The following is a 14,695-nucleotide window of genomic DNA, read 5'->3' as shown; positions in this document are numbered from 1 at the left end:
CTTTTATTTCATCTAGCTATTTTGGAATACAAGTTTTTACACAGCACCTCTTTCTTACAAGCCTTTTCTTCTCTCTTATATACTTTACTGCACAGCATTTGGATTAAATGCTATCTAGAGATGACATCATCCTTTTTGTCAGCTGAGATTTCCTCTTTTCAAGGGCTTCTATTTTTGAATATAAATTGACTTCACTCTTTTTTTAAAACTTGACATCAGATGTTTTTGAATCATGTGCCTATTATATTGCAGGTTAATCCATCTCTTTGACTGAATGCATGGAGGTTTTAACAGATAAAAAAGCTGAAGGATAAACAATGAATGTTGTGAGAAGAAAGAGAAAAAGGATTTTGAAATACATTTTTTCTTAAAGTGAGACTAGAATGCAAAAGGTATAAGCTATGGTACAGTGGTCCTCAGATTTTATTTAAGAAAAGCAGAATTGACAATTAAAATAAATGCTTTAAAACAAAGAAAATAAGTGAGGGTGAAGTATTTTCATGACTTCCAACACTAATGGAGGCAAAGAAACATTAATTAAGATGTTCAGTTAGCAAGTTAGTTTTTTTGGTTATTTTTATGAAATGATTCTTTCCAAGTGATGGAGCAAAAGGCATAAAAAATGCCATTTAACTGGCTCAGACAACTGATCTGCCATCCAAAACAGCTGTTGTCACAAAGAGACTTAGACATCAAAAAGAGCTTTGACATGTTTTATATATATATATAAAGCACCATAACAATCCATGATGATAGCCACTGACAAAGACACAAAAATATGTTAAACCAAATGAGACTTATTATTTTACTAGTAGTTAAATTTTTACTTTAATATGTCTCTTATCTATTCATGGAGTTTAGAGTTCAGTAAATGCATTAAATCATGAGGGAGAAAAAAATTTGCCTTGAAGATGGGCAGCCATCAGAGATCTATGAATATTTTAAAGGGCACCTGTTTCCCCTCAGACTGGCAACTTTGAACTGTTCTTTACTTGAAGAAATACTTCCACTGCCTCTGAAAAGAGAAGAAGCATTTGAAAATTCTCATGGAATGTTAGACTTCTTGAAAATTCTCTAAGGGTATGTCTACACTTGCAGCCTAATTCAAAACAGGGCTGCAAATGTAGGCATTTGAAATTGCAAATCAAGCCCGGGATTTAAATACCCTACGCTTGATTTGCATCTTCCTGGCCGGGTGCCATTTTTGAAATTGACAAGCCCGGAATAACTGCCCGTGTCTACACGCGGCAGTGAAACAGGCATTTGAAATGAAGTCCTGCTTTGAAATACCTGTTACTCCTCCTGCAATGAGGCTTAACAGGTATTTTGAAATAGGGCTTTATTTCGAACGCCCATTTCACTGCCGCATGTGGACGTGGGCAGTTATTTCGGGCTTGTCAATTAAAAAAAATGGCTCCTGGCCGGGAAGATGCAATACAAGTGCAGGATATTTAAATCCTGGGCTTGATTTGCAATTTTGAATGCCTACATTTGCAGCCCTATTTCAAATTAGGCTGCAAGTGTAGACATACCCTTAGACACCAAAGGAAATCTCCATTGTTACATTCATGTTTTTCAGCTGACAATATCCATGTTTTTAATGAGGAGGGTAATTAACCATTGGAATAGTTTGCCAAGGGATGTGGAATTTCCCATCAGCTGGAATTTTTCTGTCAAGATTGGATAGGCTATAGCTCAAACACAGGTGGTACAAGTAGGTGGAAAAATCTAGGGCTTGTATTATGCATAATGTAAGGCTAGAGGATCATAATGATTCATTTTGTCTTTAAAAATCAGTGAGTATTAATATGAAATTGAATTACAAAGAGGAATAAATGCTGTGCCTGAGTAAAATTGAAACATTTTGCTAGGTGACAGACTGAGCCTGCGAGTCAAGCAAAAACAAATCTTAAGAATAACATACATGTGTCACAACATGTATTTCATTAACTACTTCTTGTTAGTGGAATACACATTATGACACATGGGTGAAGATATTCAATATGAAACTCTCCACAGAGAAAGTTAAAATGTTGAGGTCTTTTCCAAGGACTGCGCCTCAGAGTTGTGCTACAGTGACTGTACCTGGATCATTGTGAAGGGAATTGTGTGGGCTAAGAATTCTCTTGTCTGGATGCATGAAGACAGATGGCTCTAGTAGAACTCTGGTGATGAATGGGAGTCAGAAAAGTCAAAATTACATTCGGGAGCTGGCAAGCCAGCCAGGTTGGGACTCCAGAGAGTCAGCGTACCCATATCGGGGGGACAAGGAGTGGGGTTGGGAAAGAAAACCAGGTTTCTTGGCAACCCTTCATCTTCCTCTCTTACACAACTCTGGGAGTTGTGCTGCTGTATGTGTCTTTGGAAAAGAAACTTCCCTTACATTTGCTATAAAGAGTGATCTATGAACTCAGTGTCATGCAGTTTCCATAAAGCTTAATGAACTAGCAAATTAATAGGATATGTAGTAGGTGCTCCTGTGCAAGAACTATTTCAGTTGAGACGTTGAAAGCTCTTGCTATGTGCTTTTCAAAATGTAATTTTCTTCAGCATTACACAAACTTATTGGATTTCACCTGCGCCCACCATGTCAGTAGGTATAGAAGTAATTATCTTTACATAGGCAAACAAAATCCAATATTTTATATATTGGATTGAATTTTATTAAATTAGAAAGATGAACTCAATTAGTAAAACTCATTATTTCCTAAAGTTTAATTTATTTACACTCAATATATCTGTTCTTTGGATGGTTACTCCCAGTAGTAATATAATGAACCCTACTGTTGCTATTCAAAAGAGATATTATTGCAAGCTAATCTCTTACTACATGTAAAAAAAATCAGAAGGACAACATGCTAAGAGAAGAAAATTTCCAAAGCTATAACAAGGATTTAAGAAATGTATGGTAATCTCCAGTTGGTGCTGAAAAGATAGAGCCAGTTCCACTTACACTGGGGCTGTGTCTACATTGGCATCCCTTTCCGGGGGATGTAGACTTCGGAATTGCAAATTCCGCGGGGGATTTAAATATCCCCCGCGGCACTTGCATTTACATGGCTGCCGCTTTTTTCCGGCTTGGGGATAAGCCGGAGAAAAGCGCCAGTCTAGACGTGATTCTCCGGAAAATAAGCCCTTTTCTGGAGGATCTCTTATTCCTACTTGAAAGTAGGTTGGAAAGTAGGAATAAGAGATCCTCCAGAAAAGGGCTTATTTTCCGGAGAATCACGTCTAGACTGGCGCTTTTCTCCGGCTTATCCCCAAGCCGGAAAAAAGCGGCAGCCATGTAAATGCAAGTGCCGCGGGGGATATTTAAATCCCCCGCGGAATTTGCAATTCCGAAGTCTACATTAGCATCCCTTTTCCGGAAAGGGGTGCCAATGTAGACACAGCCTAGATGTGTGTTATTCAAACAATTTCAAGACCCAGACCAAATTCATCGTTCATAAACCAAACTTACCTTGAAAAACTCATGTTACAAAAAGCCTATTTATCCTGCTATTTTCCATATTTGTTGTCAGCTTCCCTTATGCCTCCCTTCTGTAGTCTTCTCCACATCGTTTGTGGATTCCTCTTCTTATCCAAACCTATCCAATACAGGAAACCTGAGACCTGCACAAGTTGGACCATTGGGGAAGACAAACAAATCAGGCTTTCCCCATGGAGTCCATCCTAATCAGCATTAAACTGTTATTACAACTGGGGTGTAATTGGGAATAACAGTATTTACATTCCCAGATATGAAGGAACAGACATTTTCTAAAAAGTTTTTAAAGGCAGTCATTTGTTTTCTCCTGAGGCAAGAACCCAAACAAACTATATAAAACACATTGGAATAAAATCCAAAAGAGGCTAGCTGTGTGAAAACCATAATCTTAGCAACAGAAATTATACCAACATCTTGACATTACACAAGGCGATGTTTACAATTTATACTGAAAATGGCAAAATATGCTAAAATGTATTTATGCACCATGCAGGGAAGCCACTAGATGAAAGTGTTTCAGAGGGTCTGTTAGTTTTGTTTGACCTGGGTGGCTAAGAGTTAGCTCTTGGATAAATGTATATTGTCATCTTTTCAGATGCTGACCTTATCACCAGTCAAGTCTGTGTTGCCTTAAAATCTGTCTCAGTAATTTCAAGGATGGAGCTGCCTCCTACATGTTGTTCCAACACACACAAGCAGAACCATCACACCACACCAAAACATTTGTGCATCAAAGTCAATCTCGTCCATGCTTTGTGCAGTCACTGTGCAGGGTTTGCACTTTCCAGAATATGACAATCAGCAGAAATATCCCCTTGGTACCTCATTCTTTCTGTGCCTAGAGTTGCTTTGAAAATGGTAATTGATGCCTGAGTACCACTTTCTATAATGCTCACCTGTGACTGAAGCAGCCCTTAATTCTCTCCTTTATATTAAAGAACCTTCAACTGGGAATTTGTAATGCTGTTAACTTAGCTCTCCCTCTCTCTTTAATGAAAACCCACATCATAGTTAAAAGCTAGTGCACCTGCAGGTAACCAATATGGAGAATTGTAGCTGCCAGGCAGCATGACTTGTGAAATGGCCATTTAACACCTAGTGGATAACATACCACACACAACTGTCTTTTGTTATGTGCAGCATTGCTCATTGATGGATGAACCTTACAACTTGCTGATTTAGGCCTCAGACATTTAATTCCCACTGAATGAACACTCCCACTGAATGGCACTACTCACATGTTATAGCTACATGCTGCGCAGTTGTAGCAGTTTGATCCCAGGATATTAGAGAGACAAGTTGTCAGGAAATATTTTTTATTGGATCAACTTCTGTTGCTGTGGTTTTGAGCTACATCAAGCATTTCTTCAGGTCTAGGAAATGTACATGCTAACTACTTATGCTTAATCTGTTCCATCCGGCATTTAGCTTTAATGCTTCAAGTACTAATGTTTTCCCAGAGCTGAAAAAGAGCTCTGTGTAGGTGGAAAGCTTGTCTCTCTCACCAACAAAAGTTGGTCCAATAGTAGCTATTACCTCCCCCACCTTATCGCCCTACGTTTAAAGCTGAGCGTGTGCACAAATGCTTCCATGGTTTGAACAGGAGCTTGGAAAAGGACTGATTAGTCCACATGGTTAGCCAAACAGTCTAACATCTTCTTTTCCTTTGTACTCCTCTCCTGATCACTTTGGTTTTGTTTTCCTTTCAAAAATTACCTAGTGGGTTAATTTCTTAAATGAACAAAACATTTCCCCAAACATAGGCTATGTCTAGACAGCATTCCTCTCTCGAAAGAGGAATGCAAATGAAGCAGAACAAAGATTCAAATGAAGCATGGATTTGCAAATCTCATACTTCATTTGCATAATGAGGTGAGAGCATTTTTTCGAAAAAGGTTTTTTTGAAACACCCTTCTCCCCTGCAGTCTAGATGGGGTTCTTTCAGGGGAAAAAAAACCCTTTTTTGAAAGAACCTCATTTTTTCAGGAGTATGAAAAAGAAAGAGAGCCCTTATTAATGTCTCAGATCTTTGCCTACTCCTACAGGAATACTTGAAGGCTGCTCAAAATTAGACTGGAGCTCAAATCCTCAAAGATATATAGATGTCTAATTCCATTGATTCAAGTCTCTGGACCTGGCTGCCAACAGTCCCAAGAGATTCATAAGGCAGCCAGGGACTATGGGTTTGTGAGGAAGCCTTGTCCATGTCTCTTTCCTCCCAGTCATAACAGCTTAGTGCTTAGTGGAGAAAAGAGCTGTAGCATAGGGGCTTGCTAGATAAATTCTACACTGCTTGAAGATCCTTATACACTGGGGAACTACTCACATATAGGTCTATTGAGCATCACAGTGCAGAATCTGGTTTGATCTGTTCATTTTTCTTTCTACTGCTGCACATTTTTGTAACACTCTTTTAGGGCTTGATCCTAGGAGATGATGAATAATACCATCAAGGGGGAGTCTAGTCAACTGCTTGAAAGTTAAACACATACTTGAGCACATCACTGGATTGGGTCTAAGGCTCAGCATTTTGCAGGATCAAAGTCAAGTCACTCTTTGGGATTTTCTGGCCATAGGTTGTAAGCACTTCATATTTGTAATGCCAGGTGACTGGAAGAGTTGTTACACCTGAGAAGAGAATGCATCACTTGAGCATGCCTACAATCTTACTTCTTGGGACACAGCAGAGACTCACTCATCAAGAAAGCCAACTGAAATACAGTTGTATAAATACAACTTTCTCTTCAGGATGTTGTAATTCAGCTTTCTGGACAACTGTTCTCTGTTTGCGCTGTGCACAAGCCTGCAAACCATGAAACACAGGGCTAGTTCAGGGTCTGAATATGGAAGCAAATGTTGCTAAGTTTACAGACTTTGAAATGCCAAGTGTTCCCCCCCCTCCTTAGGGAAGTGGGAAGTCGAGACTGCATATCTACCAAGCTTTTGTTTTGGTTTTGTACTGAGATGTGTGACAGTCACATGGTGAGTTTTGGGATATGTGCACTTGTCAGCTGGGTGTTTACTTCCCAGTTTGATAGAAAGACACATTAGCTTTGCTTGATTTATGGTGCTAAAAACAGTGTAGCCAGGGATGATACCTCAGATTAGCCACTTAAGTACAATCATGCCTGAGCCACTGGGAATGTATTAGGTGGCTAACCTGAACTACTGCCTGCATTATCTTCAACCTCACTGCTACTATTGGTGTATTAGAGTTAGGACATGTTTGGCTCCCCAAGCTGGAAAGCACATTCTCAACTGTAGTGTAGATGTACCCTTAGGCTACGTCCATACTGCAGCACTATTTCACGTCTTTTGAGTGCACCCATTATTTCAAAACATAACATCCCTGTAAACCTCATTCCATGAGGAGTAAGGGACATTTTGGAAGAGCAATTTATTTAGAAATAAGTGCAGTGTAGACAGTGCCAAATTTTGAAATAAGCTATTTCAAAATGAGCTCAAAATAAGCGACAATTTGTGTAGCTCAAACTGCATAGTTTATTTCGAGCTCCGGGTTCAGTGCAGAGGCACCCTCGGTGAAATAGGCACCAACCATCACAAAATGATATGCAATGAAGATTTTTATTTTTTGAGTCTCCTCTTCACCCTAGAGCGTCAAGTGGAGCTGACATTTAAAGCACAATCTAAAGGGAATAAAGAAGCTCCAAACAATACTAAGGAAAAGCCTTCTTTACATGAGTTGGAACCACATGGTAAGTTTCATATAGCTCTGTTCCATGTCCTTTGCAGAAATGCTTCTCCCTGCTTATATGTTTAAGCATTGATTTCTTTCTCTCGTTCTTTTGCCCAGATGCCACATCTGCATGCCAACAGTAGGCAGGGCAGGACACAATATGCTCTTCATGCCTTCCCCTTCACTTTGCTGTACATCCAGGCTTCACTATGTGAAGGAATTAGGTCACCCTGAAATTTTCTTCTCCCCTATGGCAATGAAGCAAGTTGTTCTCTCATTACACGACTGAGAGTGAGTCAGTGATGAACAGGCAAAAAAGTGGCTTTTCCCCCCCAAATCCTTCCATTTCATAATTCTAGGTGCTTTTTTGATACCAGTGAGAAAATTTGTTTTAAAATATGATTCTGAACCTGAGGTGTGAAAGACTGGAATTGCTTCACTACTGGTTAATGGAAGCATAGCATAGCTCATGCATGTTAACAGAGGTAGACATAAAGTCCCATGGGTGAATGCTGAAGGTGGACAAATCAGACTACATAAGGTGCATATTTTGAATAGGGAGGGTAACCAAACAATGGGATAGGTTTCCTGGGGTTGTGGTGGATTCTATATCATATACGTCTTAATTCAAGATCTAGATATTTTTCTTACATACATAGTTCTATCAGGAGTAGTAGGTTTAATGCAGAAATTACTGGGTGAGGTTTTATGGCATCTGTTATGCAGGAAGCTAGAATAGATTATTGTAATGATTCCCTGTGGCCTTAAAAACTGTGAATCTATGAATAAGTTTATTCCTTGTGTAAGTGACTCCTTATTGTGAAATTACAGTCCACTGAAATTATGTTCTACTCTGCTAATTCCAGGCATGGGATTAAATATGGGATTCACTGGTATTTCGTGCTGATACTTCAATAATGGTGTGGCCAGACAGCCCGCCTCCATATCATCCATCTTATTTGCCTTCCTGAAGCATACAGGACAGAGAAGGAGCAATAAAATCAGCATAGTCTATGCTGGCTCATCTGATCCTGAGAAGCTGAAACATAGATATGAGGAGAGATCAGGATATGTGAGACTGCCACCGGCTGGCACCTATGTTGATTCGAACACACACACAGTCCCTGAGAGGAATTTCCCACTGAGAAAACAATGTCCAGTACTTCAAAATTTAATCACCTCAATTCTCTCTTACAAGTGTAAATTAAGTTCACAACTCCCTTGTAAGAACTGGTCTCACAGCAGACAGACCAGCATCAATTGGCATTACAGATAAGAAAGAGAAATACGTGACCCCATGATTATATAAGATGGGCCCAGCACACACTCACTTTGAGTGTCATTCTACCCTCTACCTGCTGGTCAGGTTAGGTGTTTGACCTCCCGAGGTTCTATGGAACCTCGTATTTTCGTCTTTCCTAGGAATTGAGGGACCGGCCCTGGCCTGACATGCTGGAGTCGAGAGGCACAGAAGGGGGTAAAAATGGTACCTGGATGTGGTCCTCTGTCTTAAGTGTACACATAGAAAGAGTAAGCTGTTACTTGGTACCATTATTTCTATTTTTCTATCTTTATCTTCTTTGTAACCATTTTTAAGACCTATATTTTGCTAATAGTTAAGAAATAGAACAATAGCCATTGCAACCATATGATTTATAAGCTTCTTTAATAAACCTGTTTAAGCTTTAACCTGACTCCTTCAGTTGCTGTAACAGAACCAAGCACAATTTAAAAGAACTTCAGCCGGTCTAAAGGGACAGTTATAGGAAGAGCTTGGGCGTTTGGATCTGTGTCACTCCCAGGTGACAGGACCCACTGGGGCATCTTTCAGTCTTTCCTCAAGGCTGCCCGCTGCGAAGGAATTATGAAATTCTAGCAGCTGAAATCTAAGATGTAATAAGCTCTTCCTATATAACGGGGCGTCTGTTGGCCTGATGGCCACCCTCTGCGATGGGACCCCAGTCCTAGCAGTAAAGGCACGGACATTAAACCTTTTCTCGGAAACATACACACACACACTGCCCTGACCGTCGGCTGACAAATGTCTCCATCCATCTGTGTAGAAAGGGGACACTTTCATTTTAATATAGAGTCTCTAGCAAGAACAGCCAGCATTACAGTTGTGAACAAAAATTTGGCAAGACATATTATCTCATGCTTTAGGGTTTAAACCAAATCTCTAAATATTAGGGATTAATATGAGACCTAATATGAGAGGAAACTTATCCCACATCTGCCTGCTGGAAGTGTTACACCATACTCTGTCACAGCTGGTGCTGATCACTGTCAAAAACTGGATATTAATTAGGTGGGACTCAGATCTGATCCTGTCTGGCAATCATTACCTACCTTGCCATTATGACCTACACATAGATCCACCTGCAAGGAGAATTTATTGCAAGAGAGAAAATCCTTCAGAAACTGGGATTTCCCTCTGCGTTGATAAAACTCCCAAAAGCAGCAGGGCTCTGTCTTCAGTATTTATGAGCCCCAAAGCTCAACTCACTCTTGATGTTTTGGGATGGCAACCCTCATACCCCATGACAATTATTTTGATGTAATGTCCATGTTAATTTTCCAACTGGGTACTTTTCCCCTCTCCACCTTGACCTTTTCCCTTGCATACAACCAAAAATCATCTTCTGTGCTTCTTATAATCCTAGAGTTAAAGAAAATCAGCACTCTGTACAACACAGTGGATAAATACCCTGCCCAATACCTTTTCCTATAATGAGGGATTCCCAGGCCTCCTCTTTCTTCTCTCCACACTCAAGCATGTGGTCCCAAGTGAGGCACATGCTTAGCCAATTAACCTCCTCTGCTACTCTGTCTGAGAGTACTCTCCCAACCACAGACCTTTTCCCTAGTCCATACTGGCTATGTCTAGACTGCAGGCTTTTTGCGCAAGAAGCTTTTGTCAGAAGAGATCTTCCGCAAAACCTTCTTGTGCAGGAGCACATCCGCACTGCAAAAGTGCATCAAAAAAGTGATGCGCTTTTGCAAAAGAAAGCGTTCAGACTGCATGGACGGTCTCTCAAAAGTAAGCACTGATTGGTATGCACAGAATGGCCACCAAGGCACTTGTGCTTTTTCCTCTTTTTGAGCAAACCCCTCCTCTTCCAAGTCCACACAAGCCTTTTTGTGAAACAACTCTTTCGCAAAAAGGCATCTTCCTTGTAGAAAGAGGAATACCAATTTCCATGAGAACACACATTTTTGGGAAGTCAGAGTTGGACAGAGAATGGGAGGGAGCAGCTGGTTACTTTGGCATATGGTGGCAAATTTGTGGATTTTTTACAAGTGGTAATTAATGGTTTCAACTCAGCAGTTTATACTCTTTTCTCAGACAGCCTTAGAAAAGGTATACACTGTAATGTAGTCACATTTGAGATACCAATGGCAGAATGGTTGAGGAGTTAGCCAATCAGGTGTGGGAAACTGTAAGGCAAGGATGGCACTGTATATCTCCCAAGGATGGCACTGTATATCTCCCACAGTCTAGAAGGCTAGACCTGGATTTGCCAAAGGAACAATGATCCTTGTGTGATAATAAGTCTATGCTTCTTGCTTCCTGCATCTAGTGATGAGTTGCAATACTGTTAACTATTAGGTTATGTTTCAGTCCTGTGCTTATCATTAAATGCATACATAAGTTTCATCTGGAATAAGGATGATTTTCATGTAGTCCATGTACAGGGGAATGGACCTTAGGAATGGAATGTTCTATGCTATTGTAGCATTTGGTGCTACAATAGGGTAGAAAAATCTTCTGAGGTAAATGATGAAAACCAAACCTGGAGACACGAAGTGATAAATGACAAGATTGAAGGATACAGTATAATGAAATTTAGTATCACATGGAATCTTTATTCTAATATTTTTTCTTCAGCAAATTCCATTCTGCAGTGTATCAGAAATTTAGAAGACTATAGATCATGCAGTATTGTAATGTTTCTGATAGCTTTCTAAACGTTTCAGCAAAATTGATAGAGTGGACGAGAAAATTCTCTAGATGATGTAGTTCATTTCTTGCTGAGAATACCTACTGTGAGATGGGAGACTGGTGTCTGAAAATCATCATTAATTCCTCTATTGCTTGCTAATCACTAAAGTGGATACAGAACCTTGGTTTTTTCCATGTGGATCTACTTCTGAAATGTAGTAACAAAAGCCCTGTTTTTACAGCCTCAGTTTTGTTGAAATAGTTAATATCAACCCGCTGACAGCCACAGCTTTGAAATAGCCCTAATAATATCATTTAAAACATGGAAAGGGCTTTACTTGTTTTTCTTCTGTATTTTGGAACCTACTGCTATTCAATTTAGTGCACTAAATGAACTCATATCATATCCCATTATTGAGGAAAATGACCACCTGCCTCCCCCATATGTTGACTTCAGTTTTAAATACCTCCATTTGAAAGTCTTGAAACTCATTAAAGTGACAGTGCTTTCAGTACACAGAGTACAGCACTCAGAACAAATGATTGCAGGAAATATAATTTTCTACTGTGGAAATCAGTTTTTTTCTCTTTTTGAAACTGCTTTACTTTCTACTCCTCCAACTGTGTGGTGGCCTTCTGGATGAATTTTGTAACAATCATCTGCACACTGTCATGGATTATCATTTTGGGGGGGACAGGGATGTGCAAATGCTTTGTCTTCTACGGCCTTCTAATGATCTGGTATTCATTCAAAAGATTGGAAGATGCGAGTATCATACCTTTAAATTAAGCAATGCTTAAAAATACAGCTCAAAAACATCTCCACAGAATAAATGTAAATGTCTGAATCTGAACATTCCTAAGTTCGGGTGGTCTACGTCTGAGGATCTGCCCAGACTAATGCAAAGATTTTAAAATTATGATCTCACTTCCAAAGGAAGGTCCAGATCAAAGGCTCTAGGTCTGTGGCTGGGTCAGTGGAGAAAAAGTCACTGTAGAAAGGTGGGGGAAGAGAATCACAAGGACCTCGCTACATGCCCCTTACCCTGGTGCCTTGCCACAGCACTCCACGGGAGATTAAATGCAATTACAGCAGTAAATAGATTGGGCCTTATGAAAATTCCATGTTAATGAGATCACAGACAGAATCAAAATATTAACACAGAATCCTGCTCTCCCTAGCACTAGGGCTGTAGTCTCAGGCAAGCAGGGTGGGCCACATGGCTGAACTCCTGGCAGCCACACTTAAAGAGACATACGGACAGACTTACTTAGGCACACACACACACACTCTCTTTCTCTTGCCCCTTCCCTGGTGGACGTCTTGTGTTACAGTTCAGCAATAGCAGTTTGGTTATATTAGCGAGGGCTACTATAGGAAAGCGATTTATAATGTGTGACTTTTGGGGCACACACAGCAGCGATTTCCAAGTTGATAACATGGTATAAACCAACAATACCAGTCCCAGAACACTACAGCAGCACATATTAATGCGGCTCAGTGTTAATATGCTCCTTCAAAGCTTCCCTGTAAAATCGCTCTCCCTCCACATCCCATTGATCTCCTTTTTTATAATTTCATAACACAGCACAATACTGAAGAGACGTTCAGGATCCACGTTGTCTGACAAAGCTGGCTGGCTCCAAGGGTGCCAGGGCAATTGAAAAGTGACTGCAAATCTCATAGGTTGCTCATAGAACCTAGCAGGATGCTCATGGGACTGAGAAACCTACAGCATGTGATGCTAAACATGCCCCTATGAGGCACAGCAAACTTTTTCTTAATTACCTTGTGGTCAGTTGCAGTGTTTCAGTATGAAGGCTGCCCTGGGGAGAGAGGACTATCCTAGCCCTCTCATCGGAGCAGCTTGAGGCCAAGTGAAAGGCACTTCTCCTTGGCTGCTGCAACTCCAGTGGGCACAGCCAGGAGAAGGCTGCTTCTGCCCCATCTGGGAAGGTCCAGGTTAATCTGTCCTCTGCACTCTCCAGCCAGATTGAGGAATATAGCAAAGTGTGCAGTTTCCCCTCACTCCCTGATGAAGAACAGCCAGCAACATCCGGGGGGGGGGGGGCAAGAGGAGGGAGCTTCAAACACCCCCTCTGTAAAAGGCTACTGGGGTTAGGGTAGTTACAGATGAGGTAGAGGGGCACCACTAGCCAGCTTCTTTCATCTGCCTGTATAGTTTTACCTATCTCATAGAACTGGAAAGGACCTTGAGAGATCATGGAGCCCAATCCACCGCCCTCATACCAGGACGAAGTACCATCCCTAACAGATTCACTCCAGATCCTTAAGTGGCCCCCTCAAGAATTGAACTCACAACCCTAAGTTTAGCAGGCCAATGCACAAACCACTGAGCTATCTCTCCAAAGTGAAAAGTTTTATGAGAAGCAATCCCATTCCAGGCACATTCCATTTTTTCTGGCACAACCAAACCCTGACCTTGCTTTAAGTTATGATAAGAGGAAGCTGTGTACCTAATTTGGTGGTCCTAGTTCTTACCATTTAGGAGACATTTGTGAAGAAACAGACAGACTGACCTACACAAACTCTCTCAAATATAGTAGATTGTGAGCTGAATATGCAGCCCACAAAGTGTTACCTGGGTTGCAGATTGAGAACCACAGTGCCCCCCATCTTATCTGCTTTCAATCCTCTATGCTCAGTGCCCTCAGTGCCCTCCACATAAAGACCCTTCTACAAAATGGGGCCAGCAGTGGAGAGATGGGTGTAAAGTGAGGAGGGGCAAATACCCTGATCCTTTCCATACAGAGCCAGAGGACAGCCAGGATCCTGACCCTGGATCTTGTTATGAGGTGCTGGGGGACAGCCAGCAGCCCAGAACCTGCTATGCAAGGCCAGGGCAGCCAGGAGCTTGATATCAGCATGCAGGGCAGGGTGGCAATCAGTTCCCTGGACCCAGACCCTGCCATGTGGGGCTGTGTGGCAGCCATCACCCTGAATCTCACCCCACTGGGACCCCAGAGCCAGCTGTGTGGGGTCAGAGGCAGCCTGCATCCCAGAGCCCACATCCTGTAGCACACAACTAAGCAAGGCCACAGCTGTGTGCTAATTGGGCCATATGTAGCCTGCAGTCTGAGAACAGCTGGTTTAGAGTATATGGTCCTGACAAAGCTCAAGGGAAGGGAGATGTGGGATATTTTTCCTATATCTGCATTTCCTTCATTCAGCTTCCAAGTTGTCATGGGGCAGACTCACCAATATGGCACCTCCAGCTGGTTGCTCTGGGAATTAACTTGTTGACTCACTGGACACCTCCCTCTAACTGGTGTCTCCCCATGTTCCTCCTTGACCTCCAGCCAGAGCAAGAATGAGCTTCCTTATATAGCCCTGAGCTGGGCCCTTATTGGCAATAACTGCCTCAGTTGGAGCTTTGCTCTAAGCCCTCACTCAGGGCTGGGGTTTTGCCCTTAAAGGGCCAGTGCAGGGCAAATGCCCTGTCACACAAGTCCACAGAACAATACTTCCTTGCATGTAGCATTTCCAAGGTACTACAGGGCCATTAACCAATCCTTCATATTGCGATGCTCTTTGATGGCCCATCTG

The 14,695-nt window shown here is 41.5% G+C and overlaps 1 long non-coding RNA gene across 1 annotated transcript; it reads right to left on the bottom strand.

Moving 5' to 3' along the window:
- Positions 1-427: 427 nt before the first annotated feature.
- Positions 428-14,446, bottom strand: LOC142826802 (uncharacterized). Its single transcript, XR_012901052.1, has 3 exons — positions 14,348-14,446; positions 3,461-3,612; positions 428-1,015 (listed from the first exon to the last, which is right to left on the bottom strand). It is a non-coding gene; the product is annotated as an uncharacterized LOC142826802 (long non-coding RNA).
- Positions 14,447-14,695: the final 249 nt, after the last annotated feature.

Source organism: Pelodiscus sinensis, chromosome 2, assembly GCF_049634645.1.
Source record: "Pelodiscus sinensis isolate JC-2024 chromosome 2, ASM4963464v1, whole genome shotgun sequence".
Classification (NCBI taxonomy): domain Eukaryota; kingdom Metazoa; phylum Chordata; order Testudines; family Trionychidae; genus Pelodiscus; species Pelodiscus sinensis.
Note: the sequence above shows the minus strand (reverse complement) of the source record. Positions and strands in the feature narration are given on the sequence as shown.